Consider the following 22,542-nt stretch of genomic DNA (forward strand, 5'->3'; position numbering starts at 1 on the left):
CACTTCGTTAGTAATCTCCTGACACTCTAATTACTATCCTCCCTTCAAAGTCTGGGGCTAGTCTCGACACAGCCACAGTGTATTTACTTACAAACTCATATATGAACTAATGCAGGGATGGCCAAACAGTTAGAGAATAAGAATCAAAATAGCTGTGGACAGAGTGCGAAGAGACAAGATAGATAGATAGATACATAGATAGATAAATAGATAGATAGATAACACTTGGCTCTTTGCCTTCTATCCACAGCTATTTTGGCTTTTAGTTTCTAACTGGTTGACCACCCCAGCACTGGCTTATATATGAGTTTATAAGTAAATGTACTGTGTGTTTTATGCTAACAGCCACATAATGGGCCACGTCTTCAAGTGGTATAACTAGGCTCTAGATAAATATGTTTTTTATATATTATATTATATTATATTATATTATATTATATTATATTATAGATAGATAGATAGATAGATGGATAGAAATATTTAATATATGACTCAATGCCCTCCCCCTCCCCGAGAGCCAGGTACCCCCAGCTCCCTCACTCCAACCCAGTCCTCCTCACCTCTCCCAGAGCCAGGCACTCACAGCCTCCCCACACTCTGACCCAATACCTGGAACTCACTGGAGCCACTACCACCATGCGCTTCTCCCTCCAGGGTGGGTGAGTCTGGGTGTGCAGTTCTGAGGAGGAATCATGCTTCATTGACCAAACAGCTGCATGCAGCTCAACAGCCATGGGTTGGCCACCTCTGAACTTATGCCTGCCTGACATTACAATATCGGAGGGGTAGCCATGTTAGTCTGGATCTGTAACAGCAACGAAGGGGCCTGTGGCACCTTACAGACTAACAGAAAAGTTTTGAGCATGAGCTTTTGTGAGCACAGACTCACTTCATCAGATGCTGTGGCCAGAGTCTCATCTTATACATTACAATATACATTCATATGAGGCATATATTGTCTATGTGTATGAAATTGCTAATTCCATTCTAAAAGAGTGTAAGGAGAGGAATAATCTACCCCATTTTAAATTGGGTGGAGTGAACCAGTCTAGGCAAAACAAGAACAGATACAAACAATGAAGCTCAACCTCATCAGGAATAATTTTGTATGAGGTTTCACAAGTCTTTTTCCCCCTGCAGTCCTGTGTCCATTTGCCTTATATACCCATATTCATATTTGCACATTGTCCATGGAAATCATTTCCCACTCATGAAAGAGTTTGGCAGGAGGCACAAGAAGTCAAGGAGTGCATACAACTATTTCCAACACACTCACAATCATTCTTCTGGGAGGTCCTCTTTGGGGCACAACCAGGCAACCTGCTGTCCCTACCCAGAGCCAGAAAGGTAGCAGAAGTAATTTTAACTGTCTGATGGTGCCTAGTTGTAGGTTTCTTTGTAGATGTTCCTGTAACTGCGGATCTTCAACACAAATTTGAAGAGTGTGCCCTTGTATGGATGTGAGCCTTGGCATACTAAAGTCTTCAAATCACAAGCTACAGACATTCATAAACAAATGCCTGAGGTACCTCCTTTGCATCAAATGGCAAGACTTTGCTGCAAATGAGGAGCTTTGGAACATAGCAGGACAAGAACCAATTGACACTGAAATCAAGACAAGAAAGTAGGGATGGCTAGGCCACACTCTCAGAAAACCATCACCCAGCATAGTCCATCAAGCTCTGACATGGAACCCAAAAGGAAAATGCAAAAGAGGAAACCTTAGACAATGTGGAGAAGGTCTACTGAGATTGAAGGACAACAACTGAGATACTGCTGGAAGTTTTGTCCCAAGCCAGAATGAAGTGGAGGAGACTTGTAGCTGACCGATGCTCAACACGGAGTACAAGGGTTAGGGAGTCGTAGTAGTAGATGGTGCCTAGTGAACCCACAACTGGGCCACGCTACTCCGGCTCAAATTGTTGTAGTATGATGGGGGGGAAGAACTAAAGAAACTGGGACAGGTTTTAAGAGTGTCAGTGAGACACTAGGGGAGATACTCAATTTAGGTAAGACACTAGGGGGCTCAAGAAGCCAGCAGAGAGAGGAGAAACTACTGTCTCTCTCACACTGAAAAAATTCTCAGCATATAGCCTTGGCCAATCAGGATCCTTAGTGATAATCATTGTCCTATAACTCAGCCTGCTAGCAGCATTTCTTATGAGTAGCAAAATGGCTCTTTGAAATTAGGGATGCCTCTTTACTTTCAGCCAACCGCTCACCACAATTCTAAATTCACCAACTCATATAATTGTCTTCAAGGATTTCAGAGAGAAAATGCCATGTACAATGTATATATAGGGGAAGACTCAGGGAAATGCATTAAAATGAAGAGAACAAATAGAGTGGTTATGGGGTCCTAACACTATCTAATTATTACTTATGACTAGAAGAGGACAGTGAGACTCCAAGCCATTACCAATTAAGAGCACCACCTTCCGGGAAGACAATTTTCCAGCGAAGGATCACTGAGATAGAGATGAATTGTTGCCCGAAATAAATCATCTTCTCAGAGAAGTGGGAAGCTAGCCATTTGTCAAAAATGCTTTCCACAGAACGTCAAATTTATGGAAGAGAGGGAAAGTTGCAAGTAGTATGACATGGAAGGATTAGGTTTCTGAGATTCAAATAAATTTTGCTTTAGCATCTGAAGCGTCTTATGAATTCCAGCTTAGTCTGTACTGGAATTTGCAAAGTTTGAATTTGGCTATGCTGCTATGAACAAGTGTTGTATTTTAAGTGCGCTTTTGAGTGCTTGACTTTGCAACCTCAGTGTTATTTTAAGATAATTCTATTGCACGTTTTTGTATCTCAGTTGTATTCAAATAAATTAAGATGAAAATTGAGTGCAAGTGTCTTTCCTCTTAAGTGGCCTAAAGTATCACTCATGTCTACTACAATGTGCATATGCTGTTAGTTAATAATCACAGAAGCAATAGAATTTAAAACACCATTCCTACATACAGAGAAAACTGTATGAGCAAGTAATCATAAACAACTAAAAACCACCTCTTGTCTCACTATATATAGAAACTGCTTGTGAGATTTTTGGACATTCCACCAGGCTCCAATTCCAGGACCTAAGAGGGTCAGTGTTTGGTGACACAGTTCTCTATGTTCTCTGATGGCTCCCTAGGTCACTTCCTACCATTTGCTCCTCTCCCCAGATTCCACATCCAGAAAAGGACAACAATTAAAAAAATAAGATAACTAAACCTTCAGCCCCAACCAGGCTCAGCTCTATTCCTTTCAGGAAGGATTCTCTAGTGCTTTTGTCCAGCAATCTTTAGGCTCTGTCTTCTTCTCCCTTCTCCCTTTTCAGCAGCTTTTCCTGTTGGGGTATATTCTACAAATCTGGGGCAGAGCTACTTGGACCTTTCTTTAACTGCCTCATGCCCAGTGCAGGATTTGTACACTTCATCAGGTATACAGAAAGCATTCCTGCAGAAATGGAGAGAAATTCCATGACATTTTGATTAGCACATTGGAACAGGTGTAGATTTTGTGAGGGACTTTCAACAATATTAATACCAGATACAATTTCAGTCATGAATACACTTTTTGCATCTGACTGATGAGAAACATGATGCAAATGCATATAGATCCAGTGGTTTTGGTTAATTTCTACTGATACTATAACAGAAAAATACTTGTCAATGGATGAAAATTATGATGTAAAAAAATCAAGGATTTTTTTTTGGGACGGTTACTTTATGTTTAGGAATATCATAAAGTCTTGTAAAATACAAGAAACTGCAACTATTATTTCCTGAATTAGGACTCTCACTACTCAAAATCTATTTAACATTTTTTTTTCTGCAGATAGATACATTGAAGAGTAGGGATAGAGCCTAGAGTGACCTAGATAAATTGGGCCAAAAGAAATCTGATGAGGTTCAACAAGGACAAGTACAGAGTCCTGCACTTGGGATGGAAGAATCCCAAGCATTTTTATAGGCTGGGGGCTGACTGATGAAGTAGCAGTGCAGCAGTGATTACAGTGAGTACAGTGGTGATTACAGTGGATGAGAGGTTGGATATGAGTCAACAGTGTACCCTTGTAGCCAAGAAAGCTATCGGTATATTGGGGTGTATTAGGAAAAGCATCTCCAGCAGACCTAAAGAAGTTACTATTCCTCTCTATTCGGCAATGGTTAGGCCACATCTGGAGTATTGTGTCCAATTCTGGGCCCTCCAGTACACAAAGTATATGGATGAATTGGAGCAGCTCCAGCAGAGGGCAATGAGAATGACAAAGTGGCTGGAGCGCATGACCTATGAAGAGAGGCTGAGGGATTTGGCCTTATGTAATTTGCAGAAGAGAAGAGTGAGGGGTGATTTGATAGCAACTTCTACTTCCTGAAGAGGGGCTCTAAAGAAGATAGAGAGAGGCTGTTCTCAGTGGTGACAGATGGCAGAATGAGGACCAATGGTCTGAAGTTACAGAGGGAGAGATGTAGGTTGGATATTAGGAAAAACTATTTCACCAGGAGGGTGGTGAAGCACTGGAATGTGTTGCCACGAGAGGTGGTGGAATCTTTGTTCCTAAAAGTTTTTAAGTCCCAGCTTGACAAAGTCCTGGCTGGGGTGAGTTAGTTAGGGTTGATCCTGGCTTAGGTAGGGGGCTGGACTCGATGACCTCCTGAGGCCCCTTTCAGTCCTAAGATTCTATGATTCTACATTAAACCAACTTCACTTTCCTCATTGTAATAGAAGGACTGGTCTGCCAGCTGCCTGCACAGAGCAGGGCAACACACACCAAAAAACACTTAAATGCAGCTAGACTCTCAAAATATAAATACCAGTAAATACAGAAAGATGTGAGGCTCATAAGAGAGTGATTATGTACACATCCATTTTTATTTTGGAAAAGCAGTGTAACATAGTAGGGATTCGAGCCTCTAGATATTTTAACATTTATTTTTAATTAAAAATGGCCAGTTTTAAAAAAGCAAAGCTTCATGAAACATGTCATGGCTTTGAAGTTCTCCCACTGTTTTCAAAAAATGCACATGTTGTGGGATGGGGAGGGTACTATTGTTTCTTTCTTCACCTCTCCTTATGCCTCCTTTCTCCTTTTTTCTCTGAAAAACATCAGAAAAGGCAAAATGGAGGGACCCAAAACGAACAAAATTGAACATTTCATTATGACAGGATTCACAAAAAAATCTAGCATTTTCCAAGCATCTCCAGTAGACGTCAACCCACTGGTGTGCCAGAGAGGTTATTGTAAAAGCACAGAGATTGAGAGAGAGATGTAGCCTGGTCATATAATTCCAAGATTTGTTTTACATGCTCTATCAATAAGTAACTGCTTTCACTTTGGATTGGCTTGTGAACAATCTAGTCCCAGTCAGGCAGGGTATTGCTGCATAGTTCCAGGAGGGAGGCAGGAACTAGATTGTTTCATAAACTGGATTCCAGCATCCATGCTGGGCCAGTGGAGGAAGGATCCACAGTTCTCCCTGTGGTAGCAGCAAGAGCAGCCTGATGTCTGTTGCTCAGTCCTGGGCCTCTTTCAGCAATGTAGGTAGCTTGCCCATGAGCAGAAAGGGCCCTCTTATACCACAATGCTGGAGCACAATGCTTCTCAGATGAACCCTTACAAGAGTCCCTAGATCTTTTTAGAAACAGGGTAACTAGCAAGTTGGTTTTATCCCATTCCATTCACATCCAGGGGAGGCAACAGACTCGCAAGGCCCCTGGACAAAGTTAGGGGACAGCCCAGCCCTGTGCTGCTAGAAGGGGTGGGGCCTCAACAGAAGGGGCAGAGCTGGGGGAGTCAGCCCTCAGCAGCACCTGCATTACCCTGTGCCACGGCTCCTCTGCTCCTAGGCGGCCCTCAGAGGTGCCTGGAGAATGTTGCCCAGCATTTTGGTGGCAATTTAAGGAGCCTAGGGCTCTGGATGCTGCTGCTCCTGCAGAAGTAGTGGAGGCAGCTAGTAGCTCCAGGCCCTTCTGAATCACCAGGAGCCAGGGCAACTGCTCCCTTTTCCTCCCCGACCCTTGCCATGGTGGGCCTGTTCACATCCTATATGAAAATTGCTTCATTGTAACAGTGTGTCATGACAACAGCTGTGAGGTTCTCCTCCTGTAATGACCCACTGGATCAGCACTGTTACTATTGATGCCAGCAGAACAGAATGTCATGCATGAATGGGGAAGCGGGTATGGCAAGACCACAATTCTTACTGACGCTGGTTCAGAAGAAGTCAGAATGTACCCTACCATCCTTTTCTCTCCCCCTGATTTGAGCACTGCAAAGTCCTGATCTTAAGTAAAAGTGCATATTTTGAATGTGTTAAAGGCATATGTCTACCTTTATTAGAGTCACCGCAGTGTAGCTCCCCAAGGGATCGGTCTTCTTACTAACCAGGAATAAGGGTTGGCATCTTGTGACAGGTGCCATCTGGCTCCCATATGTTTCATGTAAAACCACAAGAAAAACATTAACTTCTGAAGTGCCAGAAGAGTTACCTAGCCACCTGAAGCACTTGACATGATCACTTGGAAAAAATGAATGCTGCACTGAAGGGCCAAATGGGGTGAGCAGTCTGACCAAGACTGAGTGAAAAACCCACGTGGAGTGGCACTTCCCACCCTATACAGAGAATCACAAAAGCATACGACTGGAAGGGTGGCTCCACATGGAAGGGTGTTGCCATCAGCTTCATACTAATAAGCAATCTTGCAATTGCAAATGGCCACTCATTAACATAATGACATGGCTAGTTAGCTTAGCAGTGTGAGATCTCGCTACTGGCAGAGACATAAGGGGCTGCTGACAGAGGGACATTTTGCCAGCAGAGGCACGTCCACATGGCCTGTTTACTGCCGGTAGCAGCTTCTGCTGGCAGGGAGATTTTGCACAGCTATGCTAATGAATCATGTGATTATGCTAATGAGCATCCATTTGCAATTGCAAGACTGGTCATTAGCATGAAGCTGCCAGCAATACCCTTCCATGTAGACCCAGCCGACGAGTCCTCTGCACTCATGGTTGGACCAAGTATTATCAAGTACTGTATAGGATAACAGGTCTTGAGCGTAAGGGAGAAGTGGTGCATGTGGTATATCTTGACTTTAGCAAGGCATTTGATACAGTCTCTCATTATGTCCTTATCAATAAAGTGGGCAAATACAACTTAGATGGGGCTACCATAAGGTGGGTGCATAACTAGCTGGCTAACCATTCTCTGAGAGTAGTTATTAACTGTACACAATGATGATTGAAGGGCATAACAAGTGTCATTCTAATGAGGTCTGTTTTGGGACCAGTCCTCTTCAATATCTGTATCAACTATTTAGATATTGGATCAAGAATATGCTTATTAAACTTGCAGATGGTACCAAGCTGGGAGGGTTTGCAACTGCTTTGGAGAATAGGGCCACAATTCAAAATGATCTGGACAAACTGGAGAAGTGCTCTGAGGTGAACATGATGAACTTTACAAAGGACTAGTGCAAGGTTTTCCACTTAGGAAGGAATAGTTAGTTTCACACATACAGAATGGAAAGCAACTGTCTCGGAAGGAGTAATGCAGAAAGGGATCTAGGCGTCATAGTGGACCACATGCTAAATAAGAGTGTGATGCTGTTGCAAAAAAACCAAACATGATTCCAGGATGCATTAACAGGAGTGTTATAAGCACGACATGAGAAGTCATTCTTCTACTCTGCTCTGTGCTATTAGGCCTTAATTGGATTATTGTGTTCAATTTTGGGCATCATGTTTCAAGAAAGATGTGGAAAAATTGGAAAAGGTCCAGAGAAGAGCAACAAGAATGATTAAAGGTTTAGAGAACATAACTTGTGAGGGAAGACTGAATGAACTGAGCGTGTTTAGTTTAGAAAAGAAAAAAACTGAGAGGGAATATTCTAGTGGTATACAAATATTTAAAAGAGTGTTACAAGGAGGAGGGAGAAAAATTGCTCTCGTCCTCTGAGGATAGTACATGACACAATGAGCTTAAATTGCAGCAAGGGAGGTTTAGGTTGGACATTAAGAAAAACTTCCTAATTGTCTGGGTGGTTAAACATTGGAATAAATTATCTAGGGAGATTGTGGAATCTCCATTACTGGAGATATTAAAGAGCAGGTTAGATAGACACCTATCAGGGATGTTTTAGACAGTGCTTGGTCTTGCTATGTGGGCAGGGGACTGAACTTGAGGTCCCTTCCAGTTCAAGTGTTCTCTGATTCTCTGGTTCTTTCTACACCAAGGGTTTGAAACATCATTGTACCATGATACCTTTCTGACAGCAAAAGTGACCACATAATCCCAGGAACGGGGGGAGGAATAAAAACTTGAACCAACCTCAAACCAGACACCTTGGCTAGGGACCAAAAGCAAGACACCAAGCTGTAACCAGAGTCCCACCAGCCAGAGCTGAAGTCCTTGGGCTTTGACCTTGGACAGCAGGGCTCAGTCTTTGGATTTGGACCCAGGTACTAGCAAGTCTAACTTTAGCTCTGGTGACCCCTTTAAAATGAGGTTGTGACCCACTTTAGAAATGTGACCCATAATTTGAAAACTACTGATCTAGCCCATGCCTGACAAGTGTTTGTCTAACCTGCTCTTAAAAATCTCCACAGATAGATCCCACAACCTTCTAGGCAATTTAATCTAATGTTTAACCACCCTGATGGTTGCTAGCAGAGAAGTTTTCCTAAAGACGAGTTTAAAACTTGCTGCATTTTAAGGCCATTGCTTCTTATCCTATCAACAGCTGTTAAAAAGAATATTTTCTCCCTCCTCCTTGTAATAACCTTTTAGATCATTGAAACTGCTATTAAGTTTCTTCCTGGTCTTCTCTTTTTCTAGATTAAACATAACTAGTTCTTTTAATATTCCCTCATAGGTCATGTTTCCTAACCTTTAATCACTTTTGTTACTCTTGTCTGGACTTCATCCAATTTGTCCACATATTTCCTGAAATGTGGTGTCCAAAACTGCACACAATACTTCAGTTGAGGCTGAATCAGCACAGAACGGAGAGGAAGAATTACTTCTTGTTTTTTACTTACAACAGTTCTCAGAATATATCCCAGAATTATGTTTGCTTTTTTTGCAACAATGTCACACTGTTGACTCATACATAGCTTGTGATTCACTAAGACTCCTTGATCACTTTTTCAATACTCCGTCCTTGGCAGTCATTTTCAATTTTATATATATGCTACTCATGTTGACGGAGGAGTGATCATGGGACCCCTGAGGTAAGTGGCTGTCTGTAGTGTGTGTGAGTTTGTGTTTGGGGATTACTTCCTGGTTGCCTTAAAGAGGCTTTGAAAGCTATAACTCTCTGCTCATTGGTCAAGCCTTAACCTGAGGTGGGGGCTATCAGGAAGGCCATGGCTATATAAAGCCAGCTAGTAAGCAACCAGGGAGTTTAGTGAACAGTTAACAGGGTGTTTCATGTGGGAGTTTAGAGGCAGAGTTTGAAGGGAGCTGGATACACGTGACATTCCTCAAAACCTCTTTCAAATTAAACTAAAACGAAAACTACCTGATTTAAATAATAACCTATCAAGAATCTAATTATCTGCAGAAGGAAATGCAGACAGAAGTGCAGCATCAGAGTGGGGGTAATCCTGTTTATTGCATCCAATGCAATGTGTATGATTACCTGCCATATGGACAGGTGGCATATGTGTGCATTTGATGCAAGGAGCTCTGGCATTCAGAGACTGCATATGGTGTCTCAACTGGAGGAGCTAAGGGAGGCAGAGAGTTATGTAGATGAGGCTTTCTGGGACACTGTAGAACTGTGCCACCTCTATTCAGACATCCCCTGTGTAGCTGAGGAGAGTGAAAGACTCAGGGAAGGAGAACATTCAACTGGAGTAGATGGAAACCATTCCTTAGTTGAGATCCTCCTTCCAGATGATGTTGTGGTATCTTCTCTTGTGCTTAATGACTTCTTTGTTTTGGTCTTCATTGAGGAGTCTGATGAAGGAATGCATAACATAGTGAATGCTACTGGGAAAGGGGTAGGGTTAGAAGTTGAAATAAAAAAAGAACAAGTTAAAAATCACTTAGAAAAATTAGATGTCTGCAAGTCACCAGGGCCTGATTAAATGCATCCTAGAATACTCAAGGAGTTGATAGAGGAGGTATCTGAGCCTTTATCTATCATCTTTGGAAAATCATGGGAGACAGGAGGGATTCCAGAAGACTGGAAAAGGGCAAATATAATGCCCATCTATAAAAAGGGGAATAAGAATAACCCAGGAAACTACAGGCCAGTCAGCTTAACTGGGTTTGTGATGACCAGGAGAACTGTATGGTGACTTGCCAGCCTGATGCAAAGGTTAAAGATCTCCTGAGACATGTAGATAAACTTAAGTGTATTTCTGGAGAGGAGCTCATGATTGTGGTAAATGTAAGTACCAATGACATAGGGAATGGTAGGAGAGAGATTCTGGGGTCCAAATTTAGGCTGATAAGAAAGAGATTGAAATCCAGGACTTCTATAGTAGTGTTCTCTAAAATGCTTCCAGTTCCACATGCAGGCCCAGGTAGGCAGGCAGAATTTCAGAGTCTCCACTCCATTTGTGAGATGATGGTGTAGGGAGGAGGGGCTTAAATTCATTAGGAAGTGGGGAACGTTTGGGAACAGCAGAGCCTATACAGGAAGCATGGGCTCCACCTAAGCCAAAAGGGAACCAGACTCCTGGCGCTTAACATTGAAAAGGTTGTAAAGCAGTTTTCAAACTAAGGGCTGGAGGAAGGCTGATCTGTGCAGAGGAGTACATGGACTGGACAGAAATATATTTTAGTGTAGGATCTATTAATAAGCATTCTCTGTGTTCTAGTAAGGAAGAGAGGATCGAAGATGACAAAATATGGGGAAGAGTAGATGAGAAACAATCAAATGAAAAAGAATCTTAACACATCTGGAAATGGCAGACAGATCATGACATATTTTTTTAAGTTTTTATACACAAACATTAGAAATCTAAATAATAAGATGGGTGAACTAGAGTGCCTCATATTAAAAGAGGATATTCATACAGTAAACTCTCAATTAATGGACTGAAGGGTGGAAGGGGTGTCCATTCATTCTGAAAGTCCATTATAGTCAAATGGTTATACTATATGATGATGAACTGACCTTCCCAGCCCATCACTCACTCCTGTCCCTTGCTTCCCTCTTCCCTTCCCCCATCCTGCTCCATTCTTCCCTTCACAGCTCCGTCTTTCTCTCCCACTTAACAGGAGAGGAGCTGAATGCCGGCCTGGCTCCTTCCACCTCCTGCAGCTCTGTGCTGTGACTCCTCCAGCTCCTGGCTCTGAGCTGCCCAGGCAAAGGTAGAGTGTGACTACTCCTAGCCTGCCAGTGGGCAGCAGCTTCCGACTCTATGGCTGCCGCACAGCACTTTGCAGGCAGTGGCGGCTGGGCGCCAACATGCTCCATGCACATGGGTTTGTGGGAAGAGAGTTCCTGCATCCCGCCACAGCCACCCTGGCTCCTCTGGCCCTGGTGGCCCCATCCACTGCAATTGCCCCTCCAGCCCTGGTGGCAGCTCTGTTGAATCTCTGGTATTTATTTGGCTGTGGGCTGGCAGACAGCATCCATTATTTCCGAAGTCCATTATATGAGGGTGTGTTAAATTGAGGGTTTATGGTATAACAGGTATCACAGAAACTTGGTGGAATGAGGATAATCAATGGGACACAGTCATACCAGGGTACAAAATATACCATAAGAACAGAGCAACTTGTGCTGGTTGGGGAGTGGGGGATGGCGTTGCTCTGAGACAGCGGGTGGGGGGATTAGTGCTGCATCTGGAGACCAGGTGCCATGACCCCGGCTCCCCTGGGGCTACCCCCACCTTGGACTCTGGAGCATGATGCCAAGGCAGTGGCGCTGTCCATGGTGGCCCCCCAGGAACAGGTTGGCAGGTCCTGGGAGGCTCCACTGTGGGAGGGGGGGTCCCTGCCTGGGGAGCGGATTGGCTGTGTGCAGATGTGCTGCCCAAGGGTCCCCCAGTGCACAAGTGGGGTTCTCCGGGGGGGAGGGTGCTGGGTGTTGCCTGCAGGCATAGCTGTGGCCCCAGGCCCTATTCTGGAATGGGCCATCTGGGGTTCGGTCATCATGTTGTGGCCTGGGTGGGCCTCACCCGTCCCGGGATGTGCCATGGTGTGCTCTTACCTGAGGTGGCTTCGAACAGGTCGGGTGCTGCCCAAATGGAGGTGGCCTGGCTACTGATGGTGGAGGGCAGCTCTATCACAAGGGGGATTGTGGATGGGATGTCCACAGTAGCAGTGCCCTCCTCCCCCCGGTGTTTCACGGGGCTCTGGTGTGGCCGTCTCATAGGTGATCCAGGGTGGTGATGCGTTGTCCCCTGCTGGGAGGACCTGGAGCTCCCTGAAGAAGGGGCCACTGGCTGGGACATGGCTGGACCTTTCGGCACTGTCTCCAGCCCGCATGTACCCCGGCACAATCCCTTCACTTTACATCAGACCTGCTTGGGGGCCCAGGAGGGGTGGCCCTGGACAGCCAGACTCTGGGTGAGCTTCACAAATTTGGAGATGTTGCAGCACTGTCCGCTGGTGTCCTGGAGGACCTCCTCATCATGCAGAGCACCAGGAAGTTCTGGAGCTCTGGCTCTGTCCAGGAGGGGGCCTTCTATTTGGGAGCCCTGTTGGGGTCCTGGCTGCCCTTGTCCAAGGTCCTGGGGCTGTCCTGGGGGGCATGGGGTGCTGGTCTGCTGGCCATCTGGCCTGCTTTGGGCTCGGTGCCGGCTGCATGGCCTCACCGGAGAGTGGCTGGCAACCCTGCACATGCTGCCTGCTTCCACATGCTCAGCTTCTTGCCACAGGTTCTCTGGGTCCTTGCAGCTTTAAAAGCCGCAGGATCTAGAGAATGTAAAGCCCTGCTGGGGCTGTCTGGAGCATCTCCGCTCTCCAGTGGGCCACTGCCATGGCAGACCACTTCTTCTGGAAGAAGAGGTCTGCGAGCATCTACACATGTTTTCTTCCAGAAGATTCTGTAAGAAGGTGCTCTTCCTGGTTTTACAGCAGAGTACAGAATCCAGAAGATGCAGCACCTTCTTCTGGAAGGAATCCGGAAGAGCACCTTGCATGTATAGATGTTTTACCGATCTTCCAAGAAGGAGCCACTGTTCCTGAAGATTGTGTATGTGTAGAAGTGGCCTTTGAATTTTAGTCATTTCCAACAAAGCACTTCAACCCCTCCTAGCATGCTATTATCTGCAAACTTTGTAAATGTACTCTCTATCCAAATCCTTGATAATGATATTGAAGAGAACCAGCCCTGGTAGTGATTCCTGAGGTTATGACTTTATGGCAGAGCTATTTCAGGATACCTCAGTAACTTTTTCGAGCTATTTTGAAGCATCCCTTACTCCTCCTGCAAAAGGAATAGAGGGATGCCAAAATATGACACCCATTGTTTTGGAAAAAATATTTTGAAATAATGGGTACATGTCAAAGACATGTCTAAGTACCCTGAAATAGCTACACCATGTCTTTGACATGTGCCCATTATTTCAAAATATTTTTCCAATATAATAGATGTCATATTTTGGCATCCCTCTAGTCCTTGTTATAGGAGGAGTAAGGGATGCTTCAAAATAGCTCATTATTTTGACATTTGGTGCTATTTCAAAATAAACTCAAAAAAGGTATGCAATTTGCATAGTAGAAATTGTGTATTTTATTTTCAGTTTAGGGTGCTGTGTAGGCATAGCCTGAGAGACCCCCGTTTGACCTGCCCCTCCAGGTTGACTGTGAACCACTGATGATTACGCTCTGGGAAAGGTTTTCCAATCTCTTAGGCACCCACATTATACTAGATCAATCGATGCTGTATTTCTCTAGATTGTAAATGAGAAGGTGATGAGAAACACTCATGATAAGCTACATCTATTGCTTCTCCACTTGTTACCCTGTCAAAGAAAATTATTAGGATGGTTTGACACAATTTGTTTTTGACAAATTTATGCTGACTGTTACTTATCACCTTATTAACTTCTAGATCAGCACTTCCCAAAGTGTGGTACACAGCCCAGTACTGGTCCTTGGAAAAAAAATACCAGTCCTTAGAAAATAAACAAATTATCACTATGTACTATTATTATTGTGAATAAATAATAAACAGTAAAAAATTTATTCATTTTGATATGTATTCATATTTTTGGGCTGCAAAAAGGGGTATTGAAAAATACCAGGTCCCAACTCTATGAAGTTTAGGAAACACTGTTCTAGATATTTGCAAATCAAGAGCTAACCTGATTTCCCTGTCATTTACCCGTGAAATCAGGCCCTGCATCTCGAGTCTACCTTTTTGTGTGCATGACAGCATGGTTAATTCAATGAATTTAAAAACAAAAGAATGACCACACAGGGTCCTGCCAATGGTCTATTTAGCTCATTATACCATCTTACAACAATGGCCAGTGCATGAGGTTCCAGAGGGAATGGACAGAACAGGACAATCATCCCCTCTCCTAGCTTTTGGCAATCAGAGACTAAGGCTGCTGCTACACCTATCATTCTTCCCTTGGAGTTGCCATGGTAATAAGGCAATTCAAAGCAGGCTTATGACATTCCCTTACTCCGTTCTAGTTCTGTTGGAGTAAGGGAATGTTGAAGCAGGACGCTTATTTCAGAGCTGCCCCATCTTCACTGTCAATCTGAAATTTGAAGTCTGTTCGCGCAGCTGCCATCATGCTCATGAGGCACCAAATATGCACTTAGCACCTCATTAGCCTGCTTTGAATTGCCTCATTACCACGGCAGCTCCAACAGGAGAATGACAGTGTAGTAGGAACCTAAGGCTACTCAAAGCAGAGACTCACATCCCAGACTCTATTAACTAATAGCATGGATGGACCTATCCTTGATGAATTCTAAGACAGCTGGGGAACTAAGTGGGCCCAACTGATTGCAGTGACACTACCCTCCAGCATGACACATACTTATTTAAGTAGGGTTCCATGATGTACTGAGCCGCCTGGTGATTCAATCAGAGCCCAGATTTCTGGCTGCAGCCAGCCACCACACAGTACAATTGCTGAATATTATATTGGTGATAGAAGAGGCTGAAAAAGCTGCTAAGAATTTCTGCCCTGTCTGTTTCCGTTTCCTTCAGCCATACCCTCAAAGCATCTCCCAGCAGAGATATGACTCTCTTATGGGCAACTATTTCTGGCTTAATTCACCGACAGCGTGCTTCAAAATAACCTCATGGCCCAGCACAGTGCTGAGGATGTAATGCTATAATTGTGGATTGCAGCCTGCCATATTTTTTCATCTTCTATATATTGAGGTTTGTTACATTGGTGGTATGAGGCAACTTTACTTGAGCCTGGTTCATGGCCTATTGTACGTCTATTCTATTTTGCTGTTATACACAGACTACTGTGGCATCTGTGAGCTGTTGGGAATGACAATAGCTGGATTTCCAGTTATAGTCCTAGGGTATAAATGGATCTTCAGGCCCATATGTGGGGGAGTGGGGGGAGGAAGGTGTGAACAGTGTGGGCAGCAGGTATAAGAAGCAATGGGAGGCAAAGTCTTTCCTAGGTCTTAGTGCTCAACCTCACCTGTCTTCCTATCCTTATTCTGACCACTCATGCAGGCTCACACAGCAGCAGCTTGCAGATTGGTGACTCTTTCCCCTGAAAGTGGCTCTGAAAACTTTAAAGTGAAAACCCTTACAACTTATCAGCATAACATAGTGGTAAGTAGTAATTAAAAGCATTTAACAGGTATGTGCCAACCATGAATTTACCGACAAAAAAAGTTGTTTATTATGTCTACAGGACTTCAGTTTAAAATTTGCTTTAAATATTTTGTTAGTTTGTGGCTGATGCTTCTAATATCACATGTCCAAAAAAACCACTCAGGTGCACAATCTGAGAATTCACCTTTAGCCTTAACTGCCTGGATCTTCAGACAGTTGGTTTAAATAAATTCTTCAAATGGCCACTCTGATCTAAAATCAGGGGCCAGGTGAGATAACTTGGCCCCAGGGTTGTCCCTCCCCTCCCCTGCCCCCACACACAGATGCACTGTACCCTAATCCCCCCATCCCCTCCCCCTGCCCTGCCTCCTGTATTTCCCCACCCCATAGCCTTGCCCTGAGTCCCTCATGAACCCTGATGCCTTGCTCTGGGGCTTCTTGCACACCCCAGTCCTTAATCTTGAACCTCTGACACCTCTAACATCCTATCCTAACTTCTGCATATTCTGACATTGCAACAACCTGTCCTGAGCCCCTCATGTACCCCAACCCTGATTCCAGCACCTCCACATCTCCAGCACCCTGCCTAACTTCTGCACCCCCTACACACTCCACTCCCATACTGTGAGCACCTCATATATCCTCAACCCTGGTTCCTGCACCCTCACATCCCCAGCCCACTGCCCTGAACCTCCCACCCTCCATCCCATATTTTGGAGTGTTTCTAATTGACTCATGGATTTGTTTAGCATCTTAAATCTGAGCTATGTGTGGATATTATGCATTTTGGTGTGCTCACTAGCTTGAGTTGTTAGGAAGGATGATAATACAGGTACTCCAAGAGTAGTATTCATTTTCTTTTCATTTGATTTCATATTATATAAACGTCATAAGCATTGCTCCTTGTTAATTACCCCTTATCTGAATATATTTTCTTCTGTATCTATGGGCTGTTTACAAGCTATATATGTAGGCTTTTTGTTTGCGCTGGTGGTGCATATCCATGCACTACGTCAGTATTGGTGTTTCACAGAAGAAATGTTAATCTGTCTGAAAGGAAATTCAACCCATTGAAGGATGGACAGTCTTAGAGGGAACTTTGCTCCCATGCCCTGCATGCTGTCTGGAGACTTCCAGTGTATGGGTGGGGCTGGGGGCAGCTAGAAGAGCCCCCAGGTGTGTGGCAGCCAGGACCACAGCTTGCAGGTCAGGTAGGAGGAGGCGAGAGGAGTTAGAAGGTCAGGGGCCCATGTGCATGGGCATGACCATGGGTAGCAGGAATGCTAGGCAAGAGGGGCAGGGCCAGGCTAGCTGGAGGGGAAGCAGGGAGCAAGACCAGCTGGAGACCCAGGGGTGGGGAGACAGGGTTCACCATGGGGTGGGGTGTCCACATTTACAGAAAGCCTCTTCCCAGAAATTCCTGCAGATGGGCCTAATCTTACATGATACTTTGGTTTGTTTCTCATCAGTTAGTGGTTTGGCTTGTGAATGGCATGAACTGGTATAGGATTTGGCAAGCTACTAGGGCATTTGAGGATTTTCAGAGATCTGTGTGACAGCTTCCTGGGAAGTAACATTATGGGTACAAGTATCGGAGGGGTAGCCATGTTAGTCTGGATCTGCAACAGCAATGAAGGTTCCTGTGGCACCGTATAGACTAACAGAAAAGTTTTGAGCATGAGCTTTCGTGGGCACAGGGCATCTGATGAAGTGAGTCTGTGCTCACGAAAGCTCATGCTCAAAACTTTTCTGTTAGTCTATAAGGTGCCACAGGACCCTTCGTTGCTATTATGGGTACAATAAGTGAGGGCATGCTGTCACCAAGACTTAGAGTGAGAAGAGACCATTGTGATCATCTATGTCTGACCTGCACACACAGGTTCTCACCCACCCATTTCTGAAATAGACCCCTACAGTGTGGCAGAACTACTGAAGACATCAATTCATGGTTTAAAGAATTGAAGTTACAGAGAATTCACTAAACAGGCTAGTTTAAACCTGCAAGTGATCAGTGACTTTCACATGCAATGCTGCCATGTATTGATTTTAGTTTTGATTTAAATGAGGTATGCAGTTTGCTTTATTGTACTGAAGTAATCCATGTGAGATAACAGCTGTCCAGAGGGAAGAAGAGCTTATTTCCCCCACAGGCACACATTATCCGAGCCCTCTTATGGTGATAATGTGTGTACAGATGAGTAAAAGTAATTAGGTAGTAATTAGTGTTAGCTAGCAGGAGCAGGAGAATATGAACCAATAAGACAAGTCATTAGCTCTCAATACACAATGATGATGATATGTGAATCCTTTCCACATCCGAATATATCATTCTTATACAGGATAGCAAGAAAGAAACAGGATAGATACTCTGTGAGATACTCTCCATGAGAGAATATCTATCCTGAGATTTCTCTGAAAGGATTATTTTTTCTCTTTTTGGTTCAAAGGACTCTAGATCTTTCCTATAAATGCAAAGAAAAAGTTTCCTTTCCTTGCCATTAGATGTCTCTCTTACACTTTGTAAACCAGAGTCATTATGTGATTCTTCAGTTTTTCCAAACTCCTGCTTAGAGCCATTTTCCTCCTTTACAAAACAAGTTTGGAGGAATGAACCCTTACAATTTAAAGGGGAGCTTAGAATAGAATCATAGGGTTAGAAGGGACCACAAGGGTCATCTAGTTTAACCCCTTGCCAAGATGCAGCATTTGTTTTGCTTAAGCAATCTTAGGCAGATGGGTGTTTGAAAACCTAAAATAAAGCCATTTCCATAACCTCCCCAGGCATTCTACTCCACTCTCCTGCTGTATCCAAGTAAATCTCTCCCAATGGCTATGTCTACACTAGAGTGATCTCCCAACAGAAGTTGCTTTCAGAAGAGATCTTCCGACAAAACTTCTGTTGACAGATCGCAGTCACACATGAAAGTGGATCACTCTGTTCATCAGCTCTGTTGACAGAGAGTGACCAGACTGCCCGGCCCCTCTCTCGACAGATACAGCAGACAGGGAGAGACAGTGTTAACACTGTTGAGAGAAGTGCCCCCAATGGAGCATCCACACGGCATTTTTTGTCTACAGATTCTGTTGAGAAAGGCTTTCTGCCTCATGGGGCAGAGGCAGAAGGCTGTCAACAAACGTACAGAGGTCTGTTGACAGTATATCAATAGAACACAGTTTAGTGTGGATGCTCCACAGGTTTTGTGGACAAACTGCCTGTTTTGTCAACAAAACCCTGTCGTGTAGCCACTGTGTTTAACACGGGACATAGCTGGGAGAGAAGGGGACACAAAATAAAAGGCAAGAATGTCTAATATTATTTTTAAAACTGAGAAAGAGCTGCAGAAGGCTTTCTAATTTTCACTATAGCCATAAAAATGTTTAACAGAATATTTCTTCAGCAGAAAGTGCTGTTTCATCAAAATATTTTACAGAATTTGTTGATTTAAGCATTTCAATAGAAAATTTTCAGGGTAAATTTAAAATGATAATAGAGTATATGTAATGATAAGAGAACATTTTCATTTTGTTTTGTTCCAGGTTTTGCTCTGTACAGAAAATTGTTATTAATGTTTATATATTTAATATTTTATATTTGCACATATCTAAAACTTTATATTGTAATATTTCAACAGCACCAAACTGACATGTTTTGATAAGGTCATTTTAGTGTTTAGAAATGAAAGTACTTCAGAATTCCCATTCTGAAACATATTGAGAGTGAACTTTTTATACTGATTAAAGAACATTTTTTTTCAAAATAATGAATTTTTCCACAGTATGAAAATTGTATTTTCTGACCAGCTCAGATTTAGTTTTCTAGAATTTTTCTATTTGCAACCCTTTCGTTTGCACAAAAATGGGCACAAAAAAAAAAGATGAATTCCCACATGCCTCCTTATTGCCCTTTAGGCACAGAAAGATCTTATGATCACAGACCACCAAAATCTTCTCATCCAAATCTCTCTAAAAGACTCACTTTGTCTAGAATGTCCAACAAGTAATTTATGCCAAATACCTTCTTCTCCCCACTATTTCATAACAGAATCAGGAGATGTGAGCTCAGGAAAATAATTAAACCAAAAGGCAACTCAAAGTGAACCCCTCTTCTAGATTTTCTTTATATCATGTCTTAAACTCAAATTTTAAGAACAGAAGATACCATCATAATCATCTAGTCTGATTTTTGCAGGACACAGAACCTCACTCTTACCTTGTATAAGCCCATAACCTTTGTCCATGTCACTGATATCCTCAAATCTTGATTCAAAGATTCCAAGTTACCATTTATTCTAATTCACACCAGACAGTGACTCATGCCCCTAACTTCAAAGAAAAGCAAAATCTTATCAAGGTTTCTGTCATATGAGCTGGGGAAAAATTCCTTCTTGACTATGTGGGCAAGATCTCCCAGCCAGGATGTTGGGAAACAAGAGTGAATGGGTCTCATGCCATTGTAGACAGATTCTTTGCATTTTCTCTTCCGTATATTTTTCAAGCTGAGTCAAACAATTGAGAGGGTCTTAACCCCACTGGTCCCCTGAGAAGGCTGCTAGAGAACTTGACTCAGGAAATGTTAGAAACCATTGTCTAAGTTCAAATTATAAATTTACTAATAGGTATTTTGCATCAATTTGTTCTTGTACCAAATTTGGTCCATGATTTAGAATTTTTTTTATTTAAGAAAGCTATTGGAGATACACATCTCCTAGAATTGGAAGGTCCTCTACCCTCTTAGCAGGACCAAACATCAACCCTTTCATCTATTTGCCCCAATCCCTAAATGGCCTATTTCAACAACTGAACGCATAACCCTGAGTTTAGCGGGCTAATACTCAAGCTACCAGGCTATCTCTCTTCTCCTTCCTGGGCTTCTGTCCGTCTTATGTATTTATATAGAGCAATCATATTGCCCCTCAGCCTTCACTTTGTTAGGCTAAAACAAGCCAAGTTCTTGAAGTTCCTTTAAATTAGGTATTGTCTCCATTCCTCTGTTAAACCTAGTAGCCCTTTTCTGCACCTGTTCCACTTTGAACGTATCTTCTTAACAATGGGACACCAGAGTTGCCTACTATATTCGAGGTGAGGTCTCACCAGTACGTTGTATAATGGTAATAAAACTTCTCTATCTTTACTAGAAATACTTGACCTGATGCCATCCTAGACTGTGAATTAATCTTCTTCATTGCTGTAGCACATTGGTAGCTCATGGTCATCTTGTATGAATCTGTAGTCTATGTTCAATGGTTCTTTGCGCAAAAGCCTTATTCCATTCTGTTCCTCTTGGATTCTTTGTTCATGGCCATCAGTGGTATCATAGTGGCCAAGGTTACATGTAGATACACATTACATAGAACTGCAAGGGACCTTGGGATGTCATCAAGTGCAGTCCCTTGCCCTCTTGGCAGGACCAAGCACCATCCTTTTTTTTTTTTTAAGAAAATCTATTTACCCCAGATCCCTAAATGTCCTTCTCAAAGATTAAACTCACAGCCCTGAGTTTAGCAAGCTAATGCTCCAACCACTGTTGCCTATACTGTATGATTAAACAAGGAAGTAAGGTAGTAAAATCAAAGCTTGTGTCTACTCAGCAACAGGAGCTACTGAGCATATGAGAATTCAGCCTTGATGGAGTCATGGAAGCATGTTGGTTAGTGGTATCACAGTGTTAGCCATTGTTTAACCAAGCATTTTGCTTAAAATGCTGCTGACTGGCAGATGCATGGATCTTTATCCACAGTAGAGTGTTTCAGTGCCTGTGTATCGGCATGTCCACAGCATCCCTTAATAGCTGCACCATTTTGGGCACCGTGAGTTGGATGACAGGGATCCCCAGTACAGGAGTGATAATGCAGTTATTTACACTTCACAACATTTCCCATCAAAATGTTGTCAGGGTGCACACAGTTGTGCCAGCCATGCAGAGAATAGCATCCAGATCACCTAGCTCTCTCTGCTTGAACTTTTGCCATGCTTCATCTTTTATTATAACATAGTTGCTGCCCTTGCTATTCTATGCAAAGACAGTATTGTGATTGAAGGATAAGCAGAGCTTTGTTCCAAACCCTTGATTTGCAGACACATACACCTCTTTTGAAGACACCATGGAATGAGGAGTCTCATCAAGCAGCATTGGCACAAGACAGCAACTGCTTGCTGAAAATGTCCATGTAGCCTAGGTATATGGTCAGTACTGAAACATCATGCATCACAGTAGCCAATGGCAGATGGTTGCCAGCCCCTCATATGAAAATAACTCCTGCCCTCAAGAACAGATGCTCTGCAAAGTGCATATCACCAAATATCCAACAGGCTTCTAACTTACTACTGAATTACATCAGTGGTCAGGTTCATCTTGGATCCAACTGCATATGACTCTGGAAGCCACTAATCATGTTACACAGACAGGATGGGTTGATGTGGAAAGGAAGGCTGCCTCTAAAAAAGGAAAGAAGGACAATCCAGGGAACTATAGACCCGTCAGCCTTACCTAAATCCCTGGGAAAATAATGGAGGGAATCCTCAAGGAATCCGTTTTGGAGCACTTGGAAGAGGGGAAAGTGATCAAAAGTAGCCAACATGGATTCACCAGGGGCAAGTCCTGCCTGACCAATCTGATTAGCTTCTATGACGAGGTAACAAGCTCTGTGGACATGGAGAAGTCAGTGGATGTCGTATACCTTGACTTCAACAAGGCTTTTGATACGGTCTCCCACAACATTCTGGTCCATAAGTTAAGGAAACATGGATTGGATCCTTGGACTATAAGATGGATAGAAAGCTGGCTTGATGGTCGGTCCCAATGGGTAGTGGTCAATGGCTCAATAT

This window comes from Carettochelys insculpta, chromosome 2 (assembly GCF_033958435.1).
Source record: "Carettochelys insculpta isolate YL-2023 chromosome 2, ASM3395843v1, whole genome shotgun sequence".
Lineage (NCBI taxonomy): Eukaryota > Metazoa > Chordata > Testudines > Carettochelyidae > Carettochelys > Carettochelys insculpta.